This window comes from Staurois parvus, unplaced genomic scaffold (assembly GCF_062004578.1).
Source record: "Staurois parvus isolate SC_StPar_1 unplaced genomic scaffold, SC_StPar_1.0 ptg000387l, whole genome shotgun sequence".
NCBI lineage: Eukaryota > Metazoa > Chordata > Amphibia > Anura > Ranidae > Staurois > Staurois parvus.
Genome location: NW_028318183.1, coordinates 9,250,115 through 9,266,029, shown reverse-complemented (window position 1 = coordinate 9,266,029; position 15,915 = coordinate 9,250,115). Strand labels below are relative to the sequence as shown.

Here is a 15,915-nt window from a genome sequence, read left to right as displayed (position 1 = left end):
CTCTCACATACCCCTGGAGGAACATGCTCCCTGTTCCATGTTAACCCAGGAAACGCACACTAACTTCTTGGTCACACGGGAAGGCCTAGTTATCTATCAGCTCTCTGCATATCTCTATATGGGAAGATTTACTCTAATTATAAAACTTAGGTATGCATTACAGTGAGAATAAAAGGGCCAAAACATGTCTGTTACTTTGCACAGACCCATCCATACATTACCACATCAGTAAAATGAGGTGATTGTTACCTGCTCACAGATAAAGAAGCTGTTTGCTACTGTGCCACAGAATCAATAAAACGTTATTCTGTAAAAAAAAATAGAAAAACAAACGATTTAGTTAATTGGTCCAAACATCACTACTACTTACTGTATAATAATAATACATATTATTATTATTACTAACTACACCAAACAACTTTATGTGTGTGTAACACCCTCCAGTGCAGATAGTTTTTTTTGTGTATAGTTATAAAGCTAGAAAGCCTTAGGTTAGGACTGGAGGGCTTTACAAGTCAGCTCTCTGATACCTTCCCCCTGCTTCAGAGACTTGGAGAAGTTTCTAGAAGCCAGTAGGTGGGGGTGAGGAGAGGCTGATCTGCATACTTAGGAGAGTCTGGCCAATCCCCAGGCAGGAGACCTGGCATGGTGGCTAGGTCAGCCCTTAAATATGAGAGAACCTGGCCAGAAGGGGAGTTAGATGGAAGATGGAGTGAGGAAGTGCTGCTGGGATGGAGCCTGGGAGGAGGACCCAGAGGAGGAGGGGTCTACCTATGGGCTGGGAGCAAGAAAGAGGGACCTACACTGTTCCACAGTCTACAAGGAAGGACATCCTGTCAACAGGGAAAGAAAACAGCCTCGTAAGACCTAAAATCAGTTTCACCTTTACAGCAACAGGAACAGAACAGTGTGAGTACTTCTACACCCCCTGGGCCTACAAGGGAAAGGGCAGTCAGGTGTAATACCCTACTAGTTCTCCCTGGGACTGCATTCTTTGTGTGCCTCAGGATCCCTTGCCTTGGGATACTCTCATGACAGCCAGGTGGATGAGGAGATTTTCATCTGGGGTCTGAAGAGGTTCATTTAAGGGGACCAAGCGCTCCTAGTGAAGACTGTGTGTAGATTTCCTGAAAAGATAAGAGCCGCTTCTGAAGGAGTAGAGGGTCCAGGATCTATTCTTTTGTGCTTTTTGCTGAATCTAAGAGATTGTCCTCCAAGTTGTTTAATTTTTTTTATATTTAAATATTTTATTGTTTTCAAATCACCATATTAAATGTATAAAAGCTAATAAAACAGACAGTATACATTACACGTTTCTGTCATAACACTCCCCAGAAATAACCTTAATCTCGGTGACCTTTTACCCCTCCCCTTACCTACCCCACCCCCCACCCTTTGATTATGCATTTTTCACTTCATTCTAGAAATCCTGAACCTTAGCTATTACTAGTATTATACTGTACTATATTTATCCCCTTTCCCTTCTTTTCCTTATTTCACATATTCTAGGTTTACCTCTGAATTTTTAAACTGTACCCACTTTTCCCAACTTGTACGAAATACCTCCATTTTATCTTCCTCCATATGGTAAAGTTCCTCCATTCTATATATCTTCTCCACTCTTTCTACCCAATCCTTTATTTTCGGTGCCTGTTGCTTCTTCCAAAACTTGGGTATCAGTCCCTTCGCTGCATTTAAATAATACAATAATCCAATTTTTTTATATTTTTTAACCGGAAACTCGGTACCAAAAAGAAGGCAAGTCTCAGGGTCCTTAGGAATATTTACCTCTCTTATTTCCTTAATTATACTCACTTGTATTCTTGAATTTTGTGACACTCCCACCATAAGTGTATCATTGTACCTCTCTCTCCACATCCCCGCCAACATAAAGGTGAGTTGTCTCCACTTATTCTATGCGCTACATTCGGTGTAATATACCAGCTTACTAATCACTTATAATTAATTTCCATTTCCTTCATATTTACATTCCCGTGAATCCAAGTTGTTTCAGTTCCATTGGTCATCCCATATACCCCTAGACCCCATCCAAGCTGTTAACCCTAATAAAACAACAAAAACCAAGCTGTCAGGTCTGTGCATGCGCAGATTGCCTAGGCGCACTAATGTGCAGGCACTAGGACCTGGGCATCCACAGGGGCAATTGCGGCTGCACATGCGCACTCGCGCACGCGGGCGCACACCTGCACCAATGACGGTGCAGGGGCGCACTATTTAAACTGGCCAGGCGGTGATCAGGTTGCCGTAAGGTCTAGTTTCTGTTCCTGTGTTTCTGAAGTACGTTCCTGTTGCCGATCCTGCTTGTCCTGAATTGTGTTGACCTTCTCCTGCTCTGACCCCCGGCTCGTCCCTGACTACTCTTCTGCCTGTTGTTATATTATTACTGGATCTCCCGTTGCTGAACCTTGGCTCGTGACTTGGCTACTCTCTGTCTTCTGCTTGGTACCTACCTGCCTCCACTGTTACCGACCCAGCTAGTCTGACTACGCTCACTCCTGACTGTCATCCATCCATCCCGCTCGGGACCTGGACTTGTCAGCCTCTTCACTTCAGGCTCACCCCTGGCACATACCCTCAGCGGGGACCCCTCTACCACAGTTGGGTGCACTCAGGGGTCGCGACCTGGTTTCAGTCTTGCACCAAGTCCATCCCCACCATCAGGGGCTCTGGTGAAAAGGCAGACTGGGACTTAGACTCCGCGTCCTGGGAAATCCCGTTCTGTGGATCACTAGAGATCCCGCTGGGCTGTGTCTGACACAAGCTCATGTACTGTTACTGACTTTGGAAGCAAGAGTGGAAAATGCATGTTGCCTGGCTGTGCAGGGCTTAAGGGGGACCCAAAACTCAGTGGCCCTCAAAAGGGTAGTGCTACATAAGTTTAGGAAGGGCACAATCAGCAACACACACAACAGTAACATCACTTGAACTTGAAAGTGTTTAATCAAATAATGTTCCAAATGTATACTTAGTATTCACACAGCACAGTAGTATTAAAAGTTTGCTGTACCCTTTTCCATCTGAAGATGATATTTAAAAACATCCAAGGCAATTTGCCATCTTGATTTTCACAAAACTTCTTTTCTTTTGCATCTGTAGAACTAATCTTCCCATGATTGCCTATTATTCCTTAGCACTGTTGATTTTCTCAAATTTTATTTTGGGATTATAAATTTGAATTCTGTTTTCAACTACAAGCTGTGCAGTAATTTACAGCACCAAATAAACAGGTATTTCATCACACAGGATAATTTACAAGACATAGTTATCAATATAATAGGCAATCTAAGAGTATTATATGTGCATGTATTGAAGACACAATTTTTAAAAAATGAGCAAGTAACAGAGTTCAGCTCAATGTGAAAAATCCTATCAATATGGGTTTAAATGGCAACTAAAATCTAGTTGAACAAAATAAAAAAAATGTGCCTATTGCTCTCAGCCTCCTCCAAATCTCCAAATTCCTTCTTGCAGCCTGATACAATTGTTTAAATTCATTTTTTTCATCATTAATCTATATTGAGTACCCCATAATGACAAAGCGACAACAGCATTTTCAAAATGTCTGTGAATTTTTTAAAAATAAAAAACTGAAATTTCACATTGGCATAAGTATAACCCATTGCAACAACACTTGAAATTTAGCTCATGTGATTTTTGACAGTTTTTTGATGAATGAATAGGGGTACAATGCCGTACTCATTCACATGGGGGTGGGGGGGATCTGGGGGCCCCCTTGATAAAGTGGGCTTCCAGATTCCAATAAGCCCCCTGCCCACAGACCCCCACAACCACTGGCCAGAGTTGTGGGGAAAAGGCCCTGCCAGGCTGTATGTTCAGATAAGGGTCTGGTATGGATTTGGGGCGGACTCCATGCTATTTTTAAAAAAATCTTGACACAGGGTTCCCTTTAAAATCCATACCAGATTTGAAAGCTTGGTATGGATTAGGGGGGATCACCACACTGTTTTTTTTTCTGATGTTTTAATTGTCGGCAATTGTTTTGTTTACATTCAGCTGTTAGCAGGGTATCTCACTGACAACTGATGACTCATCCATTGTTAAGGATGCGGCGGCCGGGTTGCCGGCCTGCTCCTTGACAACCAGCTGGTCATTAAGGACTCGGACGGCTGCCGCTCTAGTGCTCCTAAAATATTTTTTTGAAAACGCTCCTAAACACTGCAAAAATACTGACAAAAAATGCTAATATTAATCACATCCTCACCGCCCTATAGCATATATACTGCTACAGGGCAGCAGGGGTGCGCAAAAATCACGTGTATATATACATGATTTTGCATTTCTGCACCCGCGGTTGTCATTTACCGGGTCCCAGACTGTGATTACCCACGCAGTCTGGTGATTACCAACGGGGAGGAGGGCTGTTTTGTTTACTAACAATCCTCCTCCCTGTCGGCCACAGCCATCCAGAACAGTGTCCTTACAGTGAAGCACCAACACACCGCCCCCCCAGTAAAACACTGCCAGCACACAGTTAATCCTTTGATCGCCCCACATGTTAACCCCTTCCTCCCCAGTGCCATTAGTACAATGTCAGTGTTTTTTTTAGCACTGATCACTGTATTGGTGTCACTGGGGATGTCAGTGATGCCAAGTCAGTTCCCCCCAGTGTCAGAATGCCTGCCGCAGTCCCGCTATAAGTCGCTGATCTCCGCCATTTTTAGTAACAAAACAAATTCCAGTATGTATACCGCCATTTGTAAACACTATAACTTTCACGTAAACCAATTAATTTACATGTATTGGGATTTTTTTTAGCAAAGACATGTAGCAGAATACATTTTGGCCTACATTTATGACAAAATTATATTTTTCAAATTTTTTTACTGGATATGTTTTATAGCAAAAAGTGAAAAATATTGTTTTGTTTTTTCCATATTGTGGGCCTTTTTTTTATAGCACAAAAAATAAAAAACACACAGGCGATCAAATACCACCAAAAGAAATCTCAATTCCTGGGAAAAAAGGACAAAAATTTCATATGGGTGCAGCGTTGCATGACCACACAATTGTCAGTTAAAGTAACACTGCATTCTTTGCGTTAAGGTAAAAAACCTTCCAAGATTAGCTCCCCCCAGCCTCCTTAAATTCTTACATTAGTTCAAACTTGATCTAGCGCTGTGCCAAACAGCACACCGCTGTTCAGTCTCTGGACTGGCAATTGACTCCTTAGCTATGTGCTCTCTTTCATCTGAACTGTCAGACAAGCTTTATAAATTCTGGAAATAGAGAAGAGAGGGCTGCAGACAGACAGGTACAACTTATGTAGAAGGATTTGTTTAATCTCTGTGTATCACCTGAGGCCAGTCACTTCATTGGGTATTTGCAAGGGTTCACAACCACTTCAAGTTAGTGATGATAATGTTTTGCCATCAAATCCAAGATGCTGTACAAGATTCAGTAGGAATATCCCACAGTGTCTGTATGGAGCCGTGCATACATTTTGAGTGCAGGCACATTTTAAGTAGGCTGTGGTAACAGATCTGCTGTGTAGTAGTTCAATATAATTTAGGAAATATACACAAGATATCATAAAATAATTATTCCACTCATTTTTAGATTAACTGGTTCATTACACTACATGTTTTTTACCCTGCATAGGACATAATTGCTTAGGCAGGCAGCTTCTTGCTCCAGCAGTAAAATCGTTTGCAATCCTTTTGGCCGGAAAAAGTGCCTGTGTCTGAAAGATTATTTATATCCTTGACTAATTTACAAGTGCTGGAGACTTTCCAGTACTTTTAATTGAAGTGAGCATATTGTATGTGTTTTCTTTCCTTTCTCTCCCTTTGTAGAAGGAACATTGGTTTGCATTAATCTTAAAGCTGTGTTAGGCTGCGAATGTGATATAATGGTATAATGTGGTATAATGTCTACTGATACTGAAGGTCAGATTAAGGAAACATTGCTTTTGGAATTTCAGAAGTATTTCATTATTGTGTTTAGCAAGTCATTTTACTGGATTTGACATTTTATATTGCAGAGTGAATATGGATACCATCTACATCAAAATAAGGGCTCCCTAGTGCCCCATGTAAGGTATGAAACACAAGCATTCTCTTTATGCTGTGTCTAGCTTAACTAACTGCATCCTCCGATGTTGGTGAATTCATAATTTCAGAGGCCTGGACAACAATGGCTCTTAGAAAAAAAAAATTATTGGATCAATAGATACCATTGTAAGATATATTATGGCTTGTAAGCGGATTGAAATTAGCTACTAGGTGCTGCCCTGGACAGAAGGGAAGGGGTTGCCTTTCCCATTTTTTTGGCTTTTGGCATGATCTTTGGGACTGACCCACTGTTCCTGTGGATATAAAAATGGCAGTGGGCTGAGTCCGAGAGCTTTGCTGAGCCTTGTCTTGCCTTTTGCCTGGTTCCCCAGTAGGAGGTGGACCATCAGCAGTGTCCAGTGAGGGATCCAGCCTGTGAGGAGCCTGAAGGATGTGAGAGCCATCCAACCTGGGGTTCGCCCAAAGATACCAGCTGCTGGATACTGGCACTATTGGACCTTGCTGTACATGGACTTCATAGCCTCTACCTCTGCAGGTATGCCGGGGCAGCAGATAGCCTGGTTAGGAGTAGGAACTAGGGCCTTAATTAAATTCTGCCGGACTGTTTTGTCTGCTTGGGCTCTTGCAATATTGCACTTTAATTCAAGCTTAAAACTTTAAAGTTTGCCTTTTGCCTGGTCTGAAGTTACTCAAAGGGGTGTATTGCAAGTGACTGGCACTGTTGTACACTTGGTCTACAGTTTGGGTCACTTTCACATTGGGTATGAAGAATTAACATACTAAGAGTCACCTTAATGGAAGCTATACATGTGGTTGCCACAAGCAATGGAAGGTACAGTCAGCAAACAACCTGTTTTAAATGTGTACTTGTTATAGATGGAATTGCCTTTAACTACGAGGGATATACTGTTGGCACTCCCTACGCCGCATTCCATCTCTCCCAGCAACCAGAATGAAACTGCACTGCGAAGGTCCAGCTGAGCACTGGTTAAAGCTTGTAGGATGAGTTTTTTTATTCTCCTCTGACTTATGATGCTGCATGAACCCTGACCCTCTGTCTGGACAGTGCAGAAGAACCTACATTAGGGGTAGGCCTCTTATGTGACTCAGACGTGCTGCCCAGAAAGTTAATTGGGGAACACTGAGATAGCACCAGCTACTAGCCCACAATCCCCCCCCTCCTTACAGGCTAGCTTTACAACTTTCAATCAACCTCCATTAGTTTATGTGTGGAGGTAAATGCTGCAATGCTGTTTACAGACTACAAACACCCATACTTGTAAAAATATCAGGATTATCCATTAAGAAACCAGTCAGACTTCAAGCTACTGTAGTCAACTTAAAGTGTATGAATAGATGAAATTAAAAAATAAACTGAAGAAGCTAGCATTTTCAGTAGCCAAGGTCAGAAATGGCAGCCTCTATAGTTCTACAATTGCATTCTTTTGGCCATGAGATAAAAGTTTCACCCCACAAGCATCAACTAGGAAAGTGTTACTAAACCCAGGACCCTGCATTCACTATATCTGGTCTCCCACAGCACAAAGAATATGAAAATGCAGTTATTTTAGAAAATATAAACTGCTAAATACCTTTTCTCATCAGAAGTATATAGCAGTCTTGTGACTTCTTTCAGTGTCTGGCTGAGAATTGGTTAAAGCTTGTAGGAGGAGTTTTCTTCCTCCTCTGGCTGTCCTATGAGGCTGCATGACCCCTGATCCTCTGTCTGGACAGCGCTGACTGGCGCTGCACAAACTCTCTAGCAATACACACTAAACTGAGCATGTGCAGAGTGTCTCCTAAGGCTCTGTACTATCAGCAGATGGATTAGGGACTGTGGAAGAAGGGGAGAATCAGAGAAGACAGTATCAAACAGCCTTTTTTCACAAAGCAGAGGATTAACCACTTAGGATCCACAGTAAGTATAACAAGCATGCTTTACTGCATATAAAGACTGACTTTACTGCAAGTAGTAAGGGTATGTGAGCACACTAAATTTGGGAAGAGGACAACTGCAGCTGTGCACAAAAGATAACCAAATAAAACCTTAATCAAACAGTGTAAAAGGAGAGTGCAGCGCTAAAAATACTAAAATGATAAGATTCTATTATAAATGTATATAGTCCATATAATGAATAAAAACAACATAAAAGGTATAGATGGTTAGCAGTTCAAAGGTGACTTTCCGTGTTCCTAAAATGTAAATTTCCTTGATAAGTCGCTTGTGCATTCAGTTATAGAAGAAATGCGCACTCACCGGACGCGCAGTATAAATGCGCATATAGATAAATATCCAGATGTCATCAAGGATCAGGAACAGGTCACGTGTAGGGGTAACTTCCCTCTACACCCTGTTCCAAATTATTATGCAAATTCTATTTAAGTGTCACAAACATTAAATATTTTGTTTTTCAGTTTAACTCATGGATGGCATTGTGTCTCAGGGCTCTTTTGATCACTGAAAACAATCTCGGACACCTGTGATAATTACATTGGCAGGTGAGTCCAATTTAAGAAAAAACTACTAAAGGAGAGTGTTCCACATTATTAAGCAGAGCACCATTTTCAAGCAATATGGGGAAGAAAAAGGATCTCTCTGCTGCCGAAAAGAGTGAAATAGTTCAAGGCCTTGGACGAGTTATGAAAACATTGGATATTTCACGAAAACTTAAGCGTGATCATTGCACTATTAAGAGATTTGTGGCTGATTCAGAGCACAGACGGGTTTGTGCAGATAAAGGCACATTGAGGAAGATTTCTGCCAGATCCATGCATCGGATCAAGAGAGCAGCTGCTAAAATACCATTACATAGCAGCAAACAGATATCTGAAGCTGCTGGTGCCTCTGGAGTCCCACGGACATCAAGATGTAGAGTCCTCCAGAGTCTTGCAACTGTGCATATACCTTCTATTCGGCTACCACTAACCAATGCTCACAAGCAGAAACGGCTGCATTGGGCAGAAAAATACATGAAGACTAATTTTCAAACAGTCCTGTTCACTGATGAGTGCCGTGCAACCCTGGCTGGTCCAGATGGATGGAGTAGTGGATGGTTGGTGGACGGCCACCCTGTTCCAACAAGGCTGTGACGTCAGTAAGGCGGTGGTGGAGTCATGTTTTGGGCCGGAATCATGGGAACAGAGCTGGTCGGCCCCTTTAGGGTCCCCGAAGGTGTAAAGATGACCTCTGCAAAGTATGTGGAGTTTATGACTGACCACTCTCTTCCCTGGTACAGAAGGAAGAACTATGCTTTCCGTAATAAAATCATCTTCATGCATGACAATGCACCATCTCATGCTGCAAAGAATACCTCTGCATCAATGGCTGCTGTGGGGATAAAAGGAGAGAAAGTCATGGTGTGGCCTCCATCCTCCCCTGACCTCAATCCTATTGAGAACCTTTGGAGCATCCTCAAGCAAAATATCTATGAGGGTGGGAGGAAGTTTACATCCAAACAGCAGCTCTGGGAGGCTATTCTGATATCTTGCAAACAAATTCAAGCAGAAACTGTCCAAAAACTCACAAGTTCAATGGATGCAAGACTTGTGAAGCTGCTATCAAATAAGGGGTCCTATGTTAAAATGTAACGTGACCTGTTAAAATGTTTAAAAAGTTAAAATGTTGTTAAAAGTTTGATTGAAATAGCTTTTGATTTCAGTAAATATGCTGCAAACACAACAAATGACAATTTTCAGTTCTTTACAACCTATAAAGTATTTTGAAACTTACTGTGCGTAATAATTTGGAACAGTGCATTGTAAGTTTTTTATGTTTAAAAAAAATACTGTTATCAATAGGAGGTTTGTTCAATAAAATTAGAATTCTACTCTTAATAGTTGATAACATGAGAATTATGCTGACTGTTATTTACATCAATCATTTAGGTAAATGAGAAAAATATAATTTGTATAATAATTTGGAACAGGGTATAAAGGTGGATGGATCCTGGGGCTTTAACTGATGATCCAAGGACAGCCAGAGCTCCCCTAAAGGGATGGGTGGGTGCAGCTCACATGGTGTATAGAAGGCTCCCACTCTGGATACTGGAAGTTAGGTGGTTCTGGGCATCTGAAAATCAATACTCCATCTCAATGTCATTGTCATGCCACATGTCCACTGAACGCATTTTGATGTTGCTTTAGAAAAAGTGTTAAAGTCTCAGGAAATTCTTGCTCTAACTTGGCTCTTGGATTTGATAAAAAACCGTTCCCGCCAGGAGATTCGTAGCTCTGTGCTCAGTCACGCTCTGGCTGTCCCTGGATCATCATTTAAAGCCTCAGGATCCATCTACCTTTAGAGGGAAGTTACTCCTACACCTGACCTGTTCCTGATCCTTGATGACATCTGGATATTTATCTATATGCGCATTTATACTGCGCTTCCCGTGAGTGCGCATTTCTTCTATAACTAAATGCACAAGCACCACCTTATCAAGGAAATTGGCATTTTAGGAACATGGAAATTCACCTTTAAACTGCTAACCATCTATACCTTTTTATGTTGTTTTTATTCATTATATGGACTATATACCTTATAGAATCTTATCATTTTAGTATTTTTAGCGCTGCACTCTCCTTTTACACAGACTGACTTTACTGTTGTGGGTTTAGTAACACTTTATCTTGCTGAGCCTTTTACACTTGGTATAATTGACACACATTTAGAAAAATGCTACTGTCTTGAAAAATTAATAGGCAAGTTTTACGCTTTTAGATTGTTAATGCAGCTGTACAGTAGTAGCAACATGTAAAGAATTCAAAGAGAATAAAAAAAAAAAAAATGGTTTGAAAAGCGCAACAGCAGTGCTATTTCTGTTAACATAAACCATAATGTTTTTTTATTTGGTTCACAAACACGCTCCCTCCTCTTGTCCTCAATGGCATTTGGCAGGTCACAATGACACCCCTGGCACATTAGCAAAGTTCCAGATTTCACTTTTTTGTCTATGATTCCCTCTTGTCCTCCCTTCTGCTCCGTGTAGTATGAGCTGCCAACCCCCCTAGCTATCATCTGCCAGGTCCTCTGTAAAAGGTATCCAGGCAAGCGCCTCTTCACATGCCCATACATCAAACACATGGCACACATACAGGCCTAAGATGAACAAGCTGTGTGACAGAATAACTATACAGTAGTCTTGTGCTCACTCTGCCTGTTGAAGGTCACAGAATATGCTTCTTTGTTTTCTGCCGTTTTCTGTTCAGAGACATGCTGCAAAGTTTCCTAACAAGTTCTTTTGTATTTGTGTTCTTTTAAATGCCAACTTGATCTTTATTCTGTTGTGGCTATTTATCACAAGATGATGGGGTTTATTTACCAAAGGCAAATAGACTTTTCATTTTGCAAGGGATGTTGCACTTCGCAAGAGAATGTCCCCCTTTTTTTTAAATTTCTATGCGTGTGATTGGATATTCGTTGCAAAGTGTAATTGCACCGTATTCACTAAGCTATGGGGAAGATCATCTTGCAAACTATAAATTAACTTTCAAAGTGAACAAGAGAATGGAATAGTTAGAACCTACATCAGTTTTTTTCCTGTCTGTGTCCCATGAATGAGATTTTCTTTTGCTTCCTGTCCTGGTGACACAATAGAAAATGAGTGTAAATGCTTCAAAGTGAGAGGGTATCCCATTGTAGACAGTTGTTACCACCAAAAGATTTTCTCTCAACTCCTATTACAGTAGCAAGTGAAAAATGTGAATTTCCCATAATTGATTTCCCAAATAGGCTGAAAAAGTAATGGCTAGAGATACACTTTATTAAAAGTTTGCTAACAGCAATGTAGTAGTACACACTGTACAGATCTTACTTTCAAAAACACCCCCAGTAACAGTCCTTAAAGCCCAGATGTAGTCAAAATGTTTAGTTAGATTTGGATAAAGTGGTATAGGGGGACAATTTCCTCCAGGATTCATTGCTGTCTGGACCCTGTTTCAAAGATTTCCCCCAATTCCTGACCGATGAATGGCCCTGCATGGTGTGTCAAGCTACCATAGGTAGTGTTGAGGCAAACTTGTCTGGAACCTGAAGTGAAGATGTCACAGTGAACGCTCCCTCTGGAGCTGAGACAGCTTGTGCTTGCACACCATACTTGCTCTTTTTAAAAATGAAAGAGGCATTTTAAACAAATGTGTATCCGTTTAATGCAGCTCTAAAATAATGAACTAACTAAAAAAATTACATACAGGTGTTAATAAAATAGGAAGGAAGGAGTTGCTAATTAGGATTTTCTAAGGATTAATACGATGTTAAACATTTATTGAAAACAAATTACAGGTTTGCTGGAATTAACATCATTTGGAGAGTAGAAGACAGCATTAATAAAACACATTGTAACATGATTGTTACAATGTAATAATGAATTAATGTAATGATGAATGAAGCATGCAACCACTTGTTGCAGGCCTTGTTCATAAAGGAGCTGCTGTCACACAGAAGGACCATGTGATAGCTGAAACCCACAAATTAAGCTGTGAGAGCCTCTGTCCTGGTGTTTTCTGAGGTGTTATGGGTCTGTGGCCCCAACTTTGGCCCCACTGCAGTGGCTGAGTAAGGCATATCTACACAGACCCGATGTTAGTGGCCATTGAAAGAGAATTCTCCAATGGTGATGCAGATATCAATAAAAACATCACAGAAAATCTAACCATTTTCCAGTCAACTAAAAAGGTGTTTTACTGTATATAAAGAACAATCTTTACTGTTTGCAGAACTTTCCAACTTGATGAAAGATCTGCAAATCATAATATATACTTCTAAAACTGATCTGCGCTTCTTGTCAACTGCAAAGAAACACAAACCTACACCATCAGGATATCACTGAATCTCAATTCTATCATATCAGTAGCGAAAATCGTCATGCACATGGGCACCATAATAGTGGCAATAAACACATGCAGATATTTTGTTCCATAAAACAAAAGATTGAACAAATATCTTTTCTTATTACGCTTGCAGATTCAAGCACCACATTCAAATGATTGTTCTCCTGAGCTCTATTTTGCCAAGCTGATTGTACAAAGCTTTTCGAATATGCTGAAGTGGAAGGCTGGATAACACACGAGTACTTGTTAAAGCTCATTTGTTAACCTCTAGTACAAAATTGTTGCTAGCAATGGTGAGAATGATTGCATCATAATCAAATATGGGCCTGTTTTATAAGGAAACGTAGCAATCACTTTGTGTAAAGTGCAGTAACGTGTAGCACTCCCGCTGGAGATAGTTTCTCCCAAGTAGTACAGAGGTTGTCATTCTCACAAGCTCAGTCCCATGCAGTCCCACTGGCAATTCAGGCTCAGTATAGGGCAGGGGTGCCAAACTGGCGGCAATGCCTCATGGGACTTGTAGTTTGGCAACAGCTGGAGGTCCGCCAGTTTGACACCCGTGGTCTAGTGGATGTCTTTTTAGTATTTATTGCTGAAGAACTTTAACTGGGAGGCGAATTTAGGATAACAGGATACCCCAAACAATCAGTAATAATTCTAGGAGGACAAACCTCTCTCTAATCCTCAATAACAGATTTCTGGAGGTAGCAAGAAATGGCCAGTACATCTAGCACCCTAGATTATATGAGCCTTCTTCAGACCTGGACTTTAGTGCAGCACCCTCCAGGAAAAGTAATCCTCTGGCTATCTTCTCCAGGCCCTAGTAGAGCTACATCCAGGGGTAGCAGCCCCAAGAGAACTGCAAACCTTGCTTCAGGGAAAGAACACTCTTCTGAGGCCTCCTGCACATTATCACTCAGCCACCTTCTGGACACCTCCTTCCAGGCATTGGGTGGCACATGTTAAATATTCAATTGATCATCTGAATCTCCCTGCCTTATGCTCTGGAAACCTCTTTTCAGGGGCAGGTGGGAGTAATCAAACTCTCGGCTCAGGAAAGTCTGAACAGACCAACACAATCAATCACTGCTCATTTCACTACAATGCAGCCAAAAACGAAATTTACCTAGCAGTCTAACTAGAAGAGGGCGCTACACATGCACTACCATTTAGTTTCTGGTATACTGTAGTAAGCTGAGCTGACAGATTATTTCAGATTTCGTGATTGGGCAATTGCAACTTGGTACTCTGCTACTGCAATTTTCCTTATTGTCATGTTTCACATGACTGTCATATTGACTATCATATGCCTTTAAGTATTTTCTATATCTTGTCTCTGCTCCTCCCTTTCTTTGGTTTAGTTAATGCTGTATAGATATCCCTCCCCTTTTCCCAGTAAGGCATTGCAGCAAGCCTCTTGCATGGAGCAGGAAACATTATGATCTTTTGACTTATCGAATGTTCATTGTTGTAAGATTCTCTCAGTTTATGGAATAAACTTCACAAGATCTACGAGATGTCTTATCGATTGAGTCACTGACTGTGGTATCCAACTGAGGTTGAAGTTATCACTATCTCATCACAACTGTAAGTTACAGAGATCACACTATCAATACTTAGATTGGAGAGACAGAACACTTATTGAAGCCCATCTCCGGGCAACTTTAACCTTTCCCCATCCTCCACTCCCTACTCCCGTACAATCAGATTATTTAAAAACATTTTTTTACTCATCTGAGGCCCCATCATGTTGCCCTGCATCACACCTTTTCTAGGAATGAAGACTGGTGATCCACCACTGCAGTAAGGGCGTGCTGTTGTCTGGTTTCATTGTCATCCCTATTTGTGACATCATCACCCCACTGGAGTCTTCTGAATACTGTAAAGATCCCTTTTATTGACAGCCAAAGGAAAATGTCCACATTACTCATGCAGCAAAGTAGACACCCACAGAAGGACCCTCTCACTTAGAATTCCAGAAGACAACTAGGAATCTAGAGTGTCACATGACAGTGGGTCTAGACAAGCATAAGAGGCGGTTCATACATGTTCAAATTCGATGCGTTTTGAACCACATTCAATTTGCACATTTCTTTTTTTTTTATTAAATTAGAGCTGGAGTGTGGGTATGGAACTTTTAGACTGCTGGGTGCAATGTAGTTATATATGTGTATACCTGTGGGATCATTGTGGAAGCTGGAAAACACTCTAGTAGGCACAGTCCCCACCTCATCCAATCAGAAAATACTTTGCATTCACTGAGAAAATGGAAAGTGTTCTCTGAATGTTGCCTGTGCCGAGCAGATGGCTTCCTGTGTTAAAGTGGAATTTATATCCACCATTTTTTAAAATTGTGCCCTGGGAGCTTTTACCCACACCCAGCAAGAGAACCTCCCCAGCCCTGCGCTCTGGAGGGGTTGGCCCACTGCTGTCAGTCCTCTAGTCTTTCACATGTGCGCCCATCTTTTACCAGTCTTCCTTCCAGCTTCTGACTTTTTAGCATGCGCATGGTAATCACATGATCACGGCACAGAGTGGTGCTGTAAATGGACACTGAGCTCCACATGCACAGCTCAATGTAACTGAATGCTGGCAGTCAGAGAGAAGGATTTACGACAAAAGAGACCAATAGGGTCATAAAAATCCAACCTGAACAATTGTTTTAAGGCTTAATTCCACTTTAAGTAAGCAGCAATGTAGCCACTCAGCACAGGAGCCAGAAGCTAGTGGTGCCTACTACAGTGATTTTCAGCCTCCATGGGGATCACATATGTGTGGCACAAACATACTTATGTATACACTGTGTAAAAAATCCATATAATGGAAAACATGGGAGGAACTAAATGAATGGTCATTTCACTCCCAATGTTTAAATAAACACAACAGACCCACTTATTAAATTAAGATTTCTGATTTTCTGGTAAATGCATGGTGAATTGGATGAAAGACTCACAACACAATCTAACTGGAGAACAAAGCAGAGAACAAACTATACACTGAGAGCGATTTGGACTTCTTGTTGTTGAGCACCAACTGCACA

At 41.3% G+C, this 15,915-nt stretch overlaps 1 protein-coding gene across 1 annotated transcript in view; it reads right to left on the bottom strand.

Moving 5' to 3' along the window:
- MTUS2 (microtubule associated scaffold protein 2) overlaps positions 1-15,915 on the bottom strand; it is a 783,807-nt gene that overhangs the window by 553,387 nt on the left and 214,505 nt on the right. Inside the window, exon 3 of the mRNA XM_089685846.1 lies at positions 250-307. The gene's annotated coding sequence lies outside the window, so the exon portion shown is untranslated. The remainder of the gene's footprint in view (positions 1-249; positions 308-15,915) is intronic.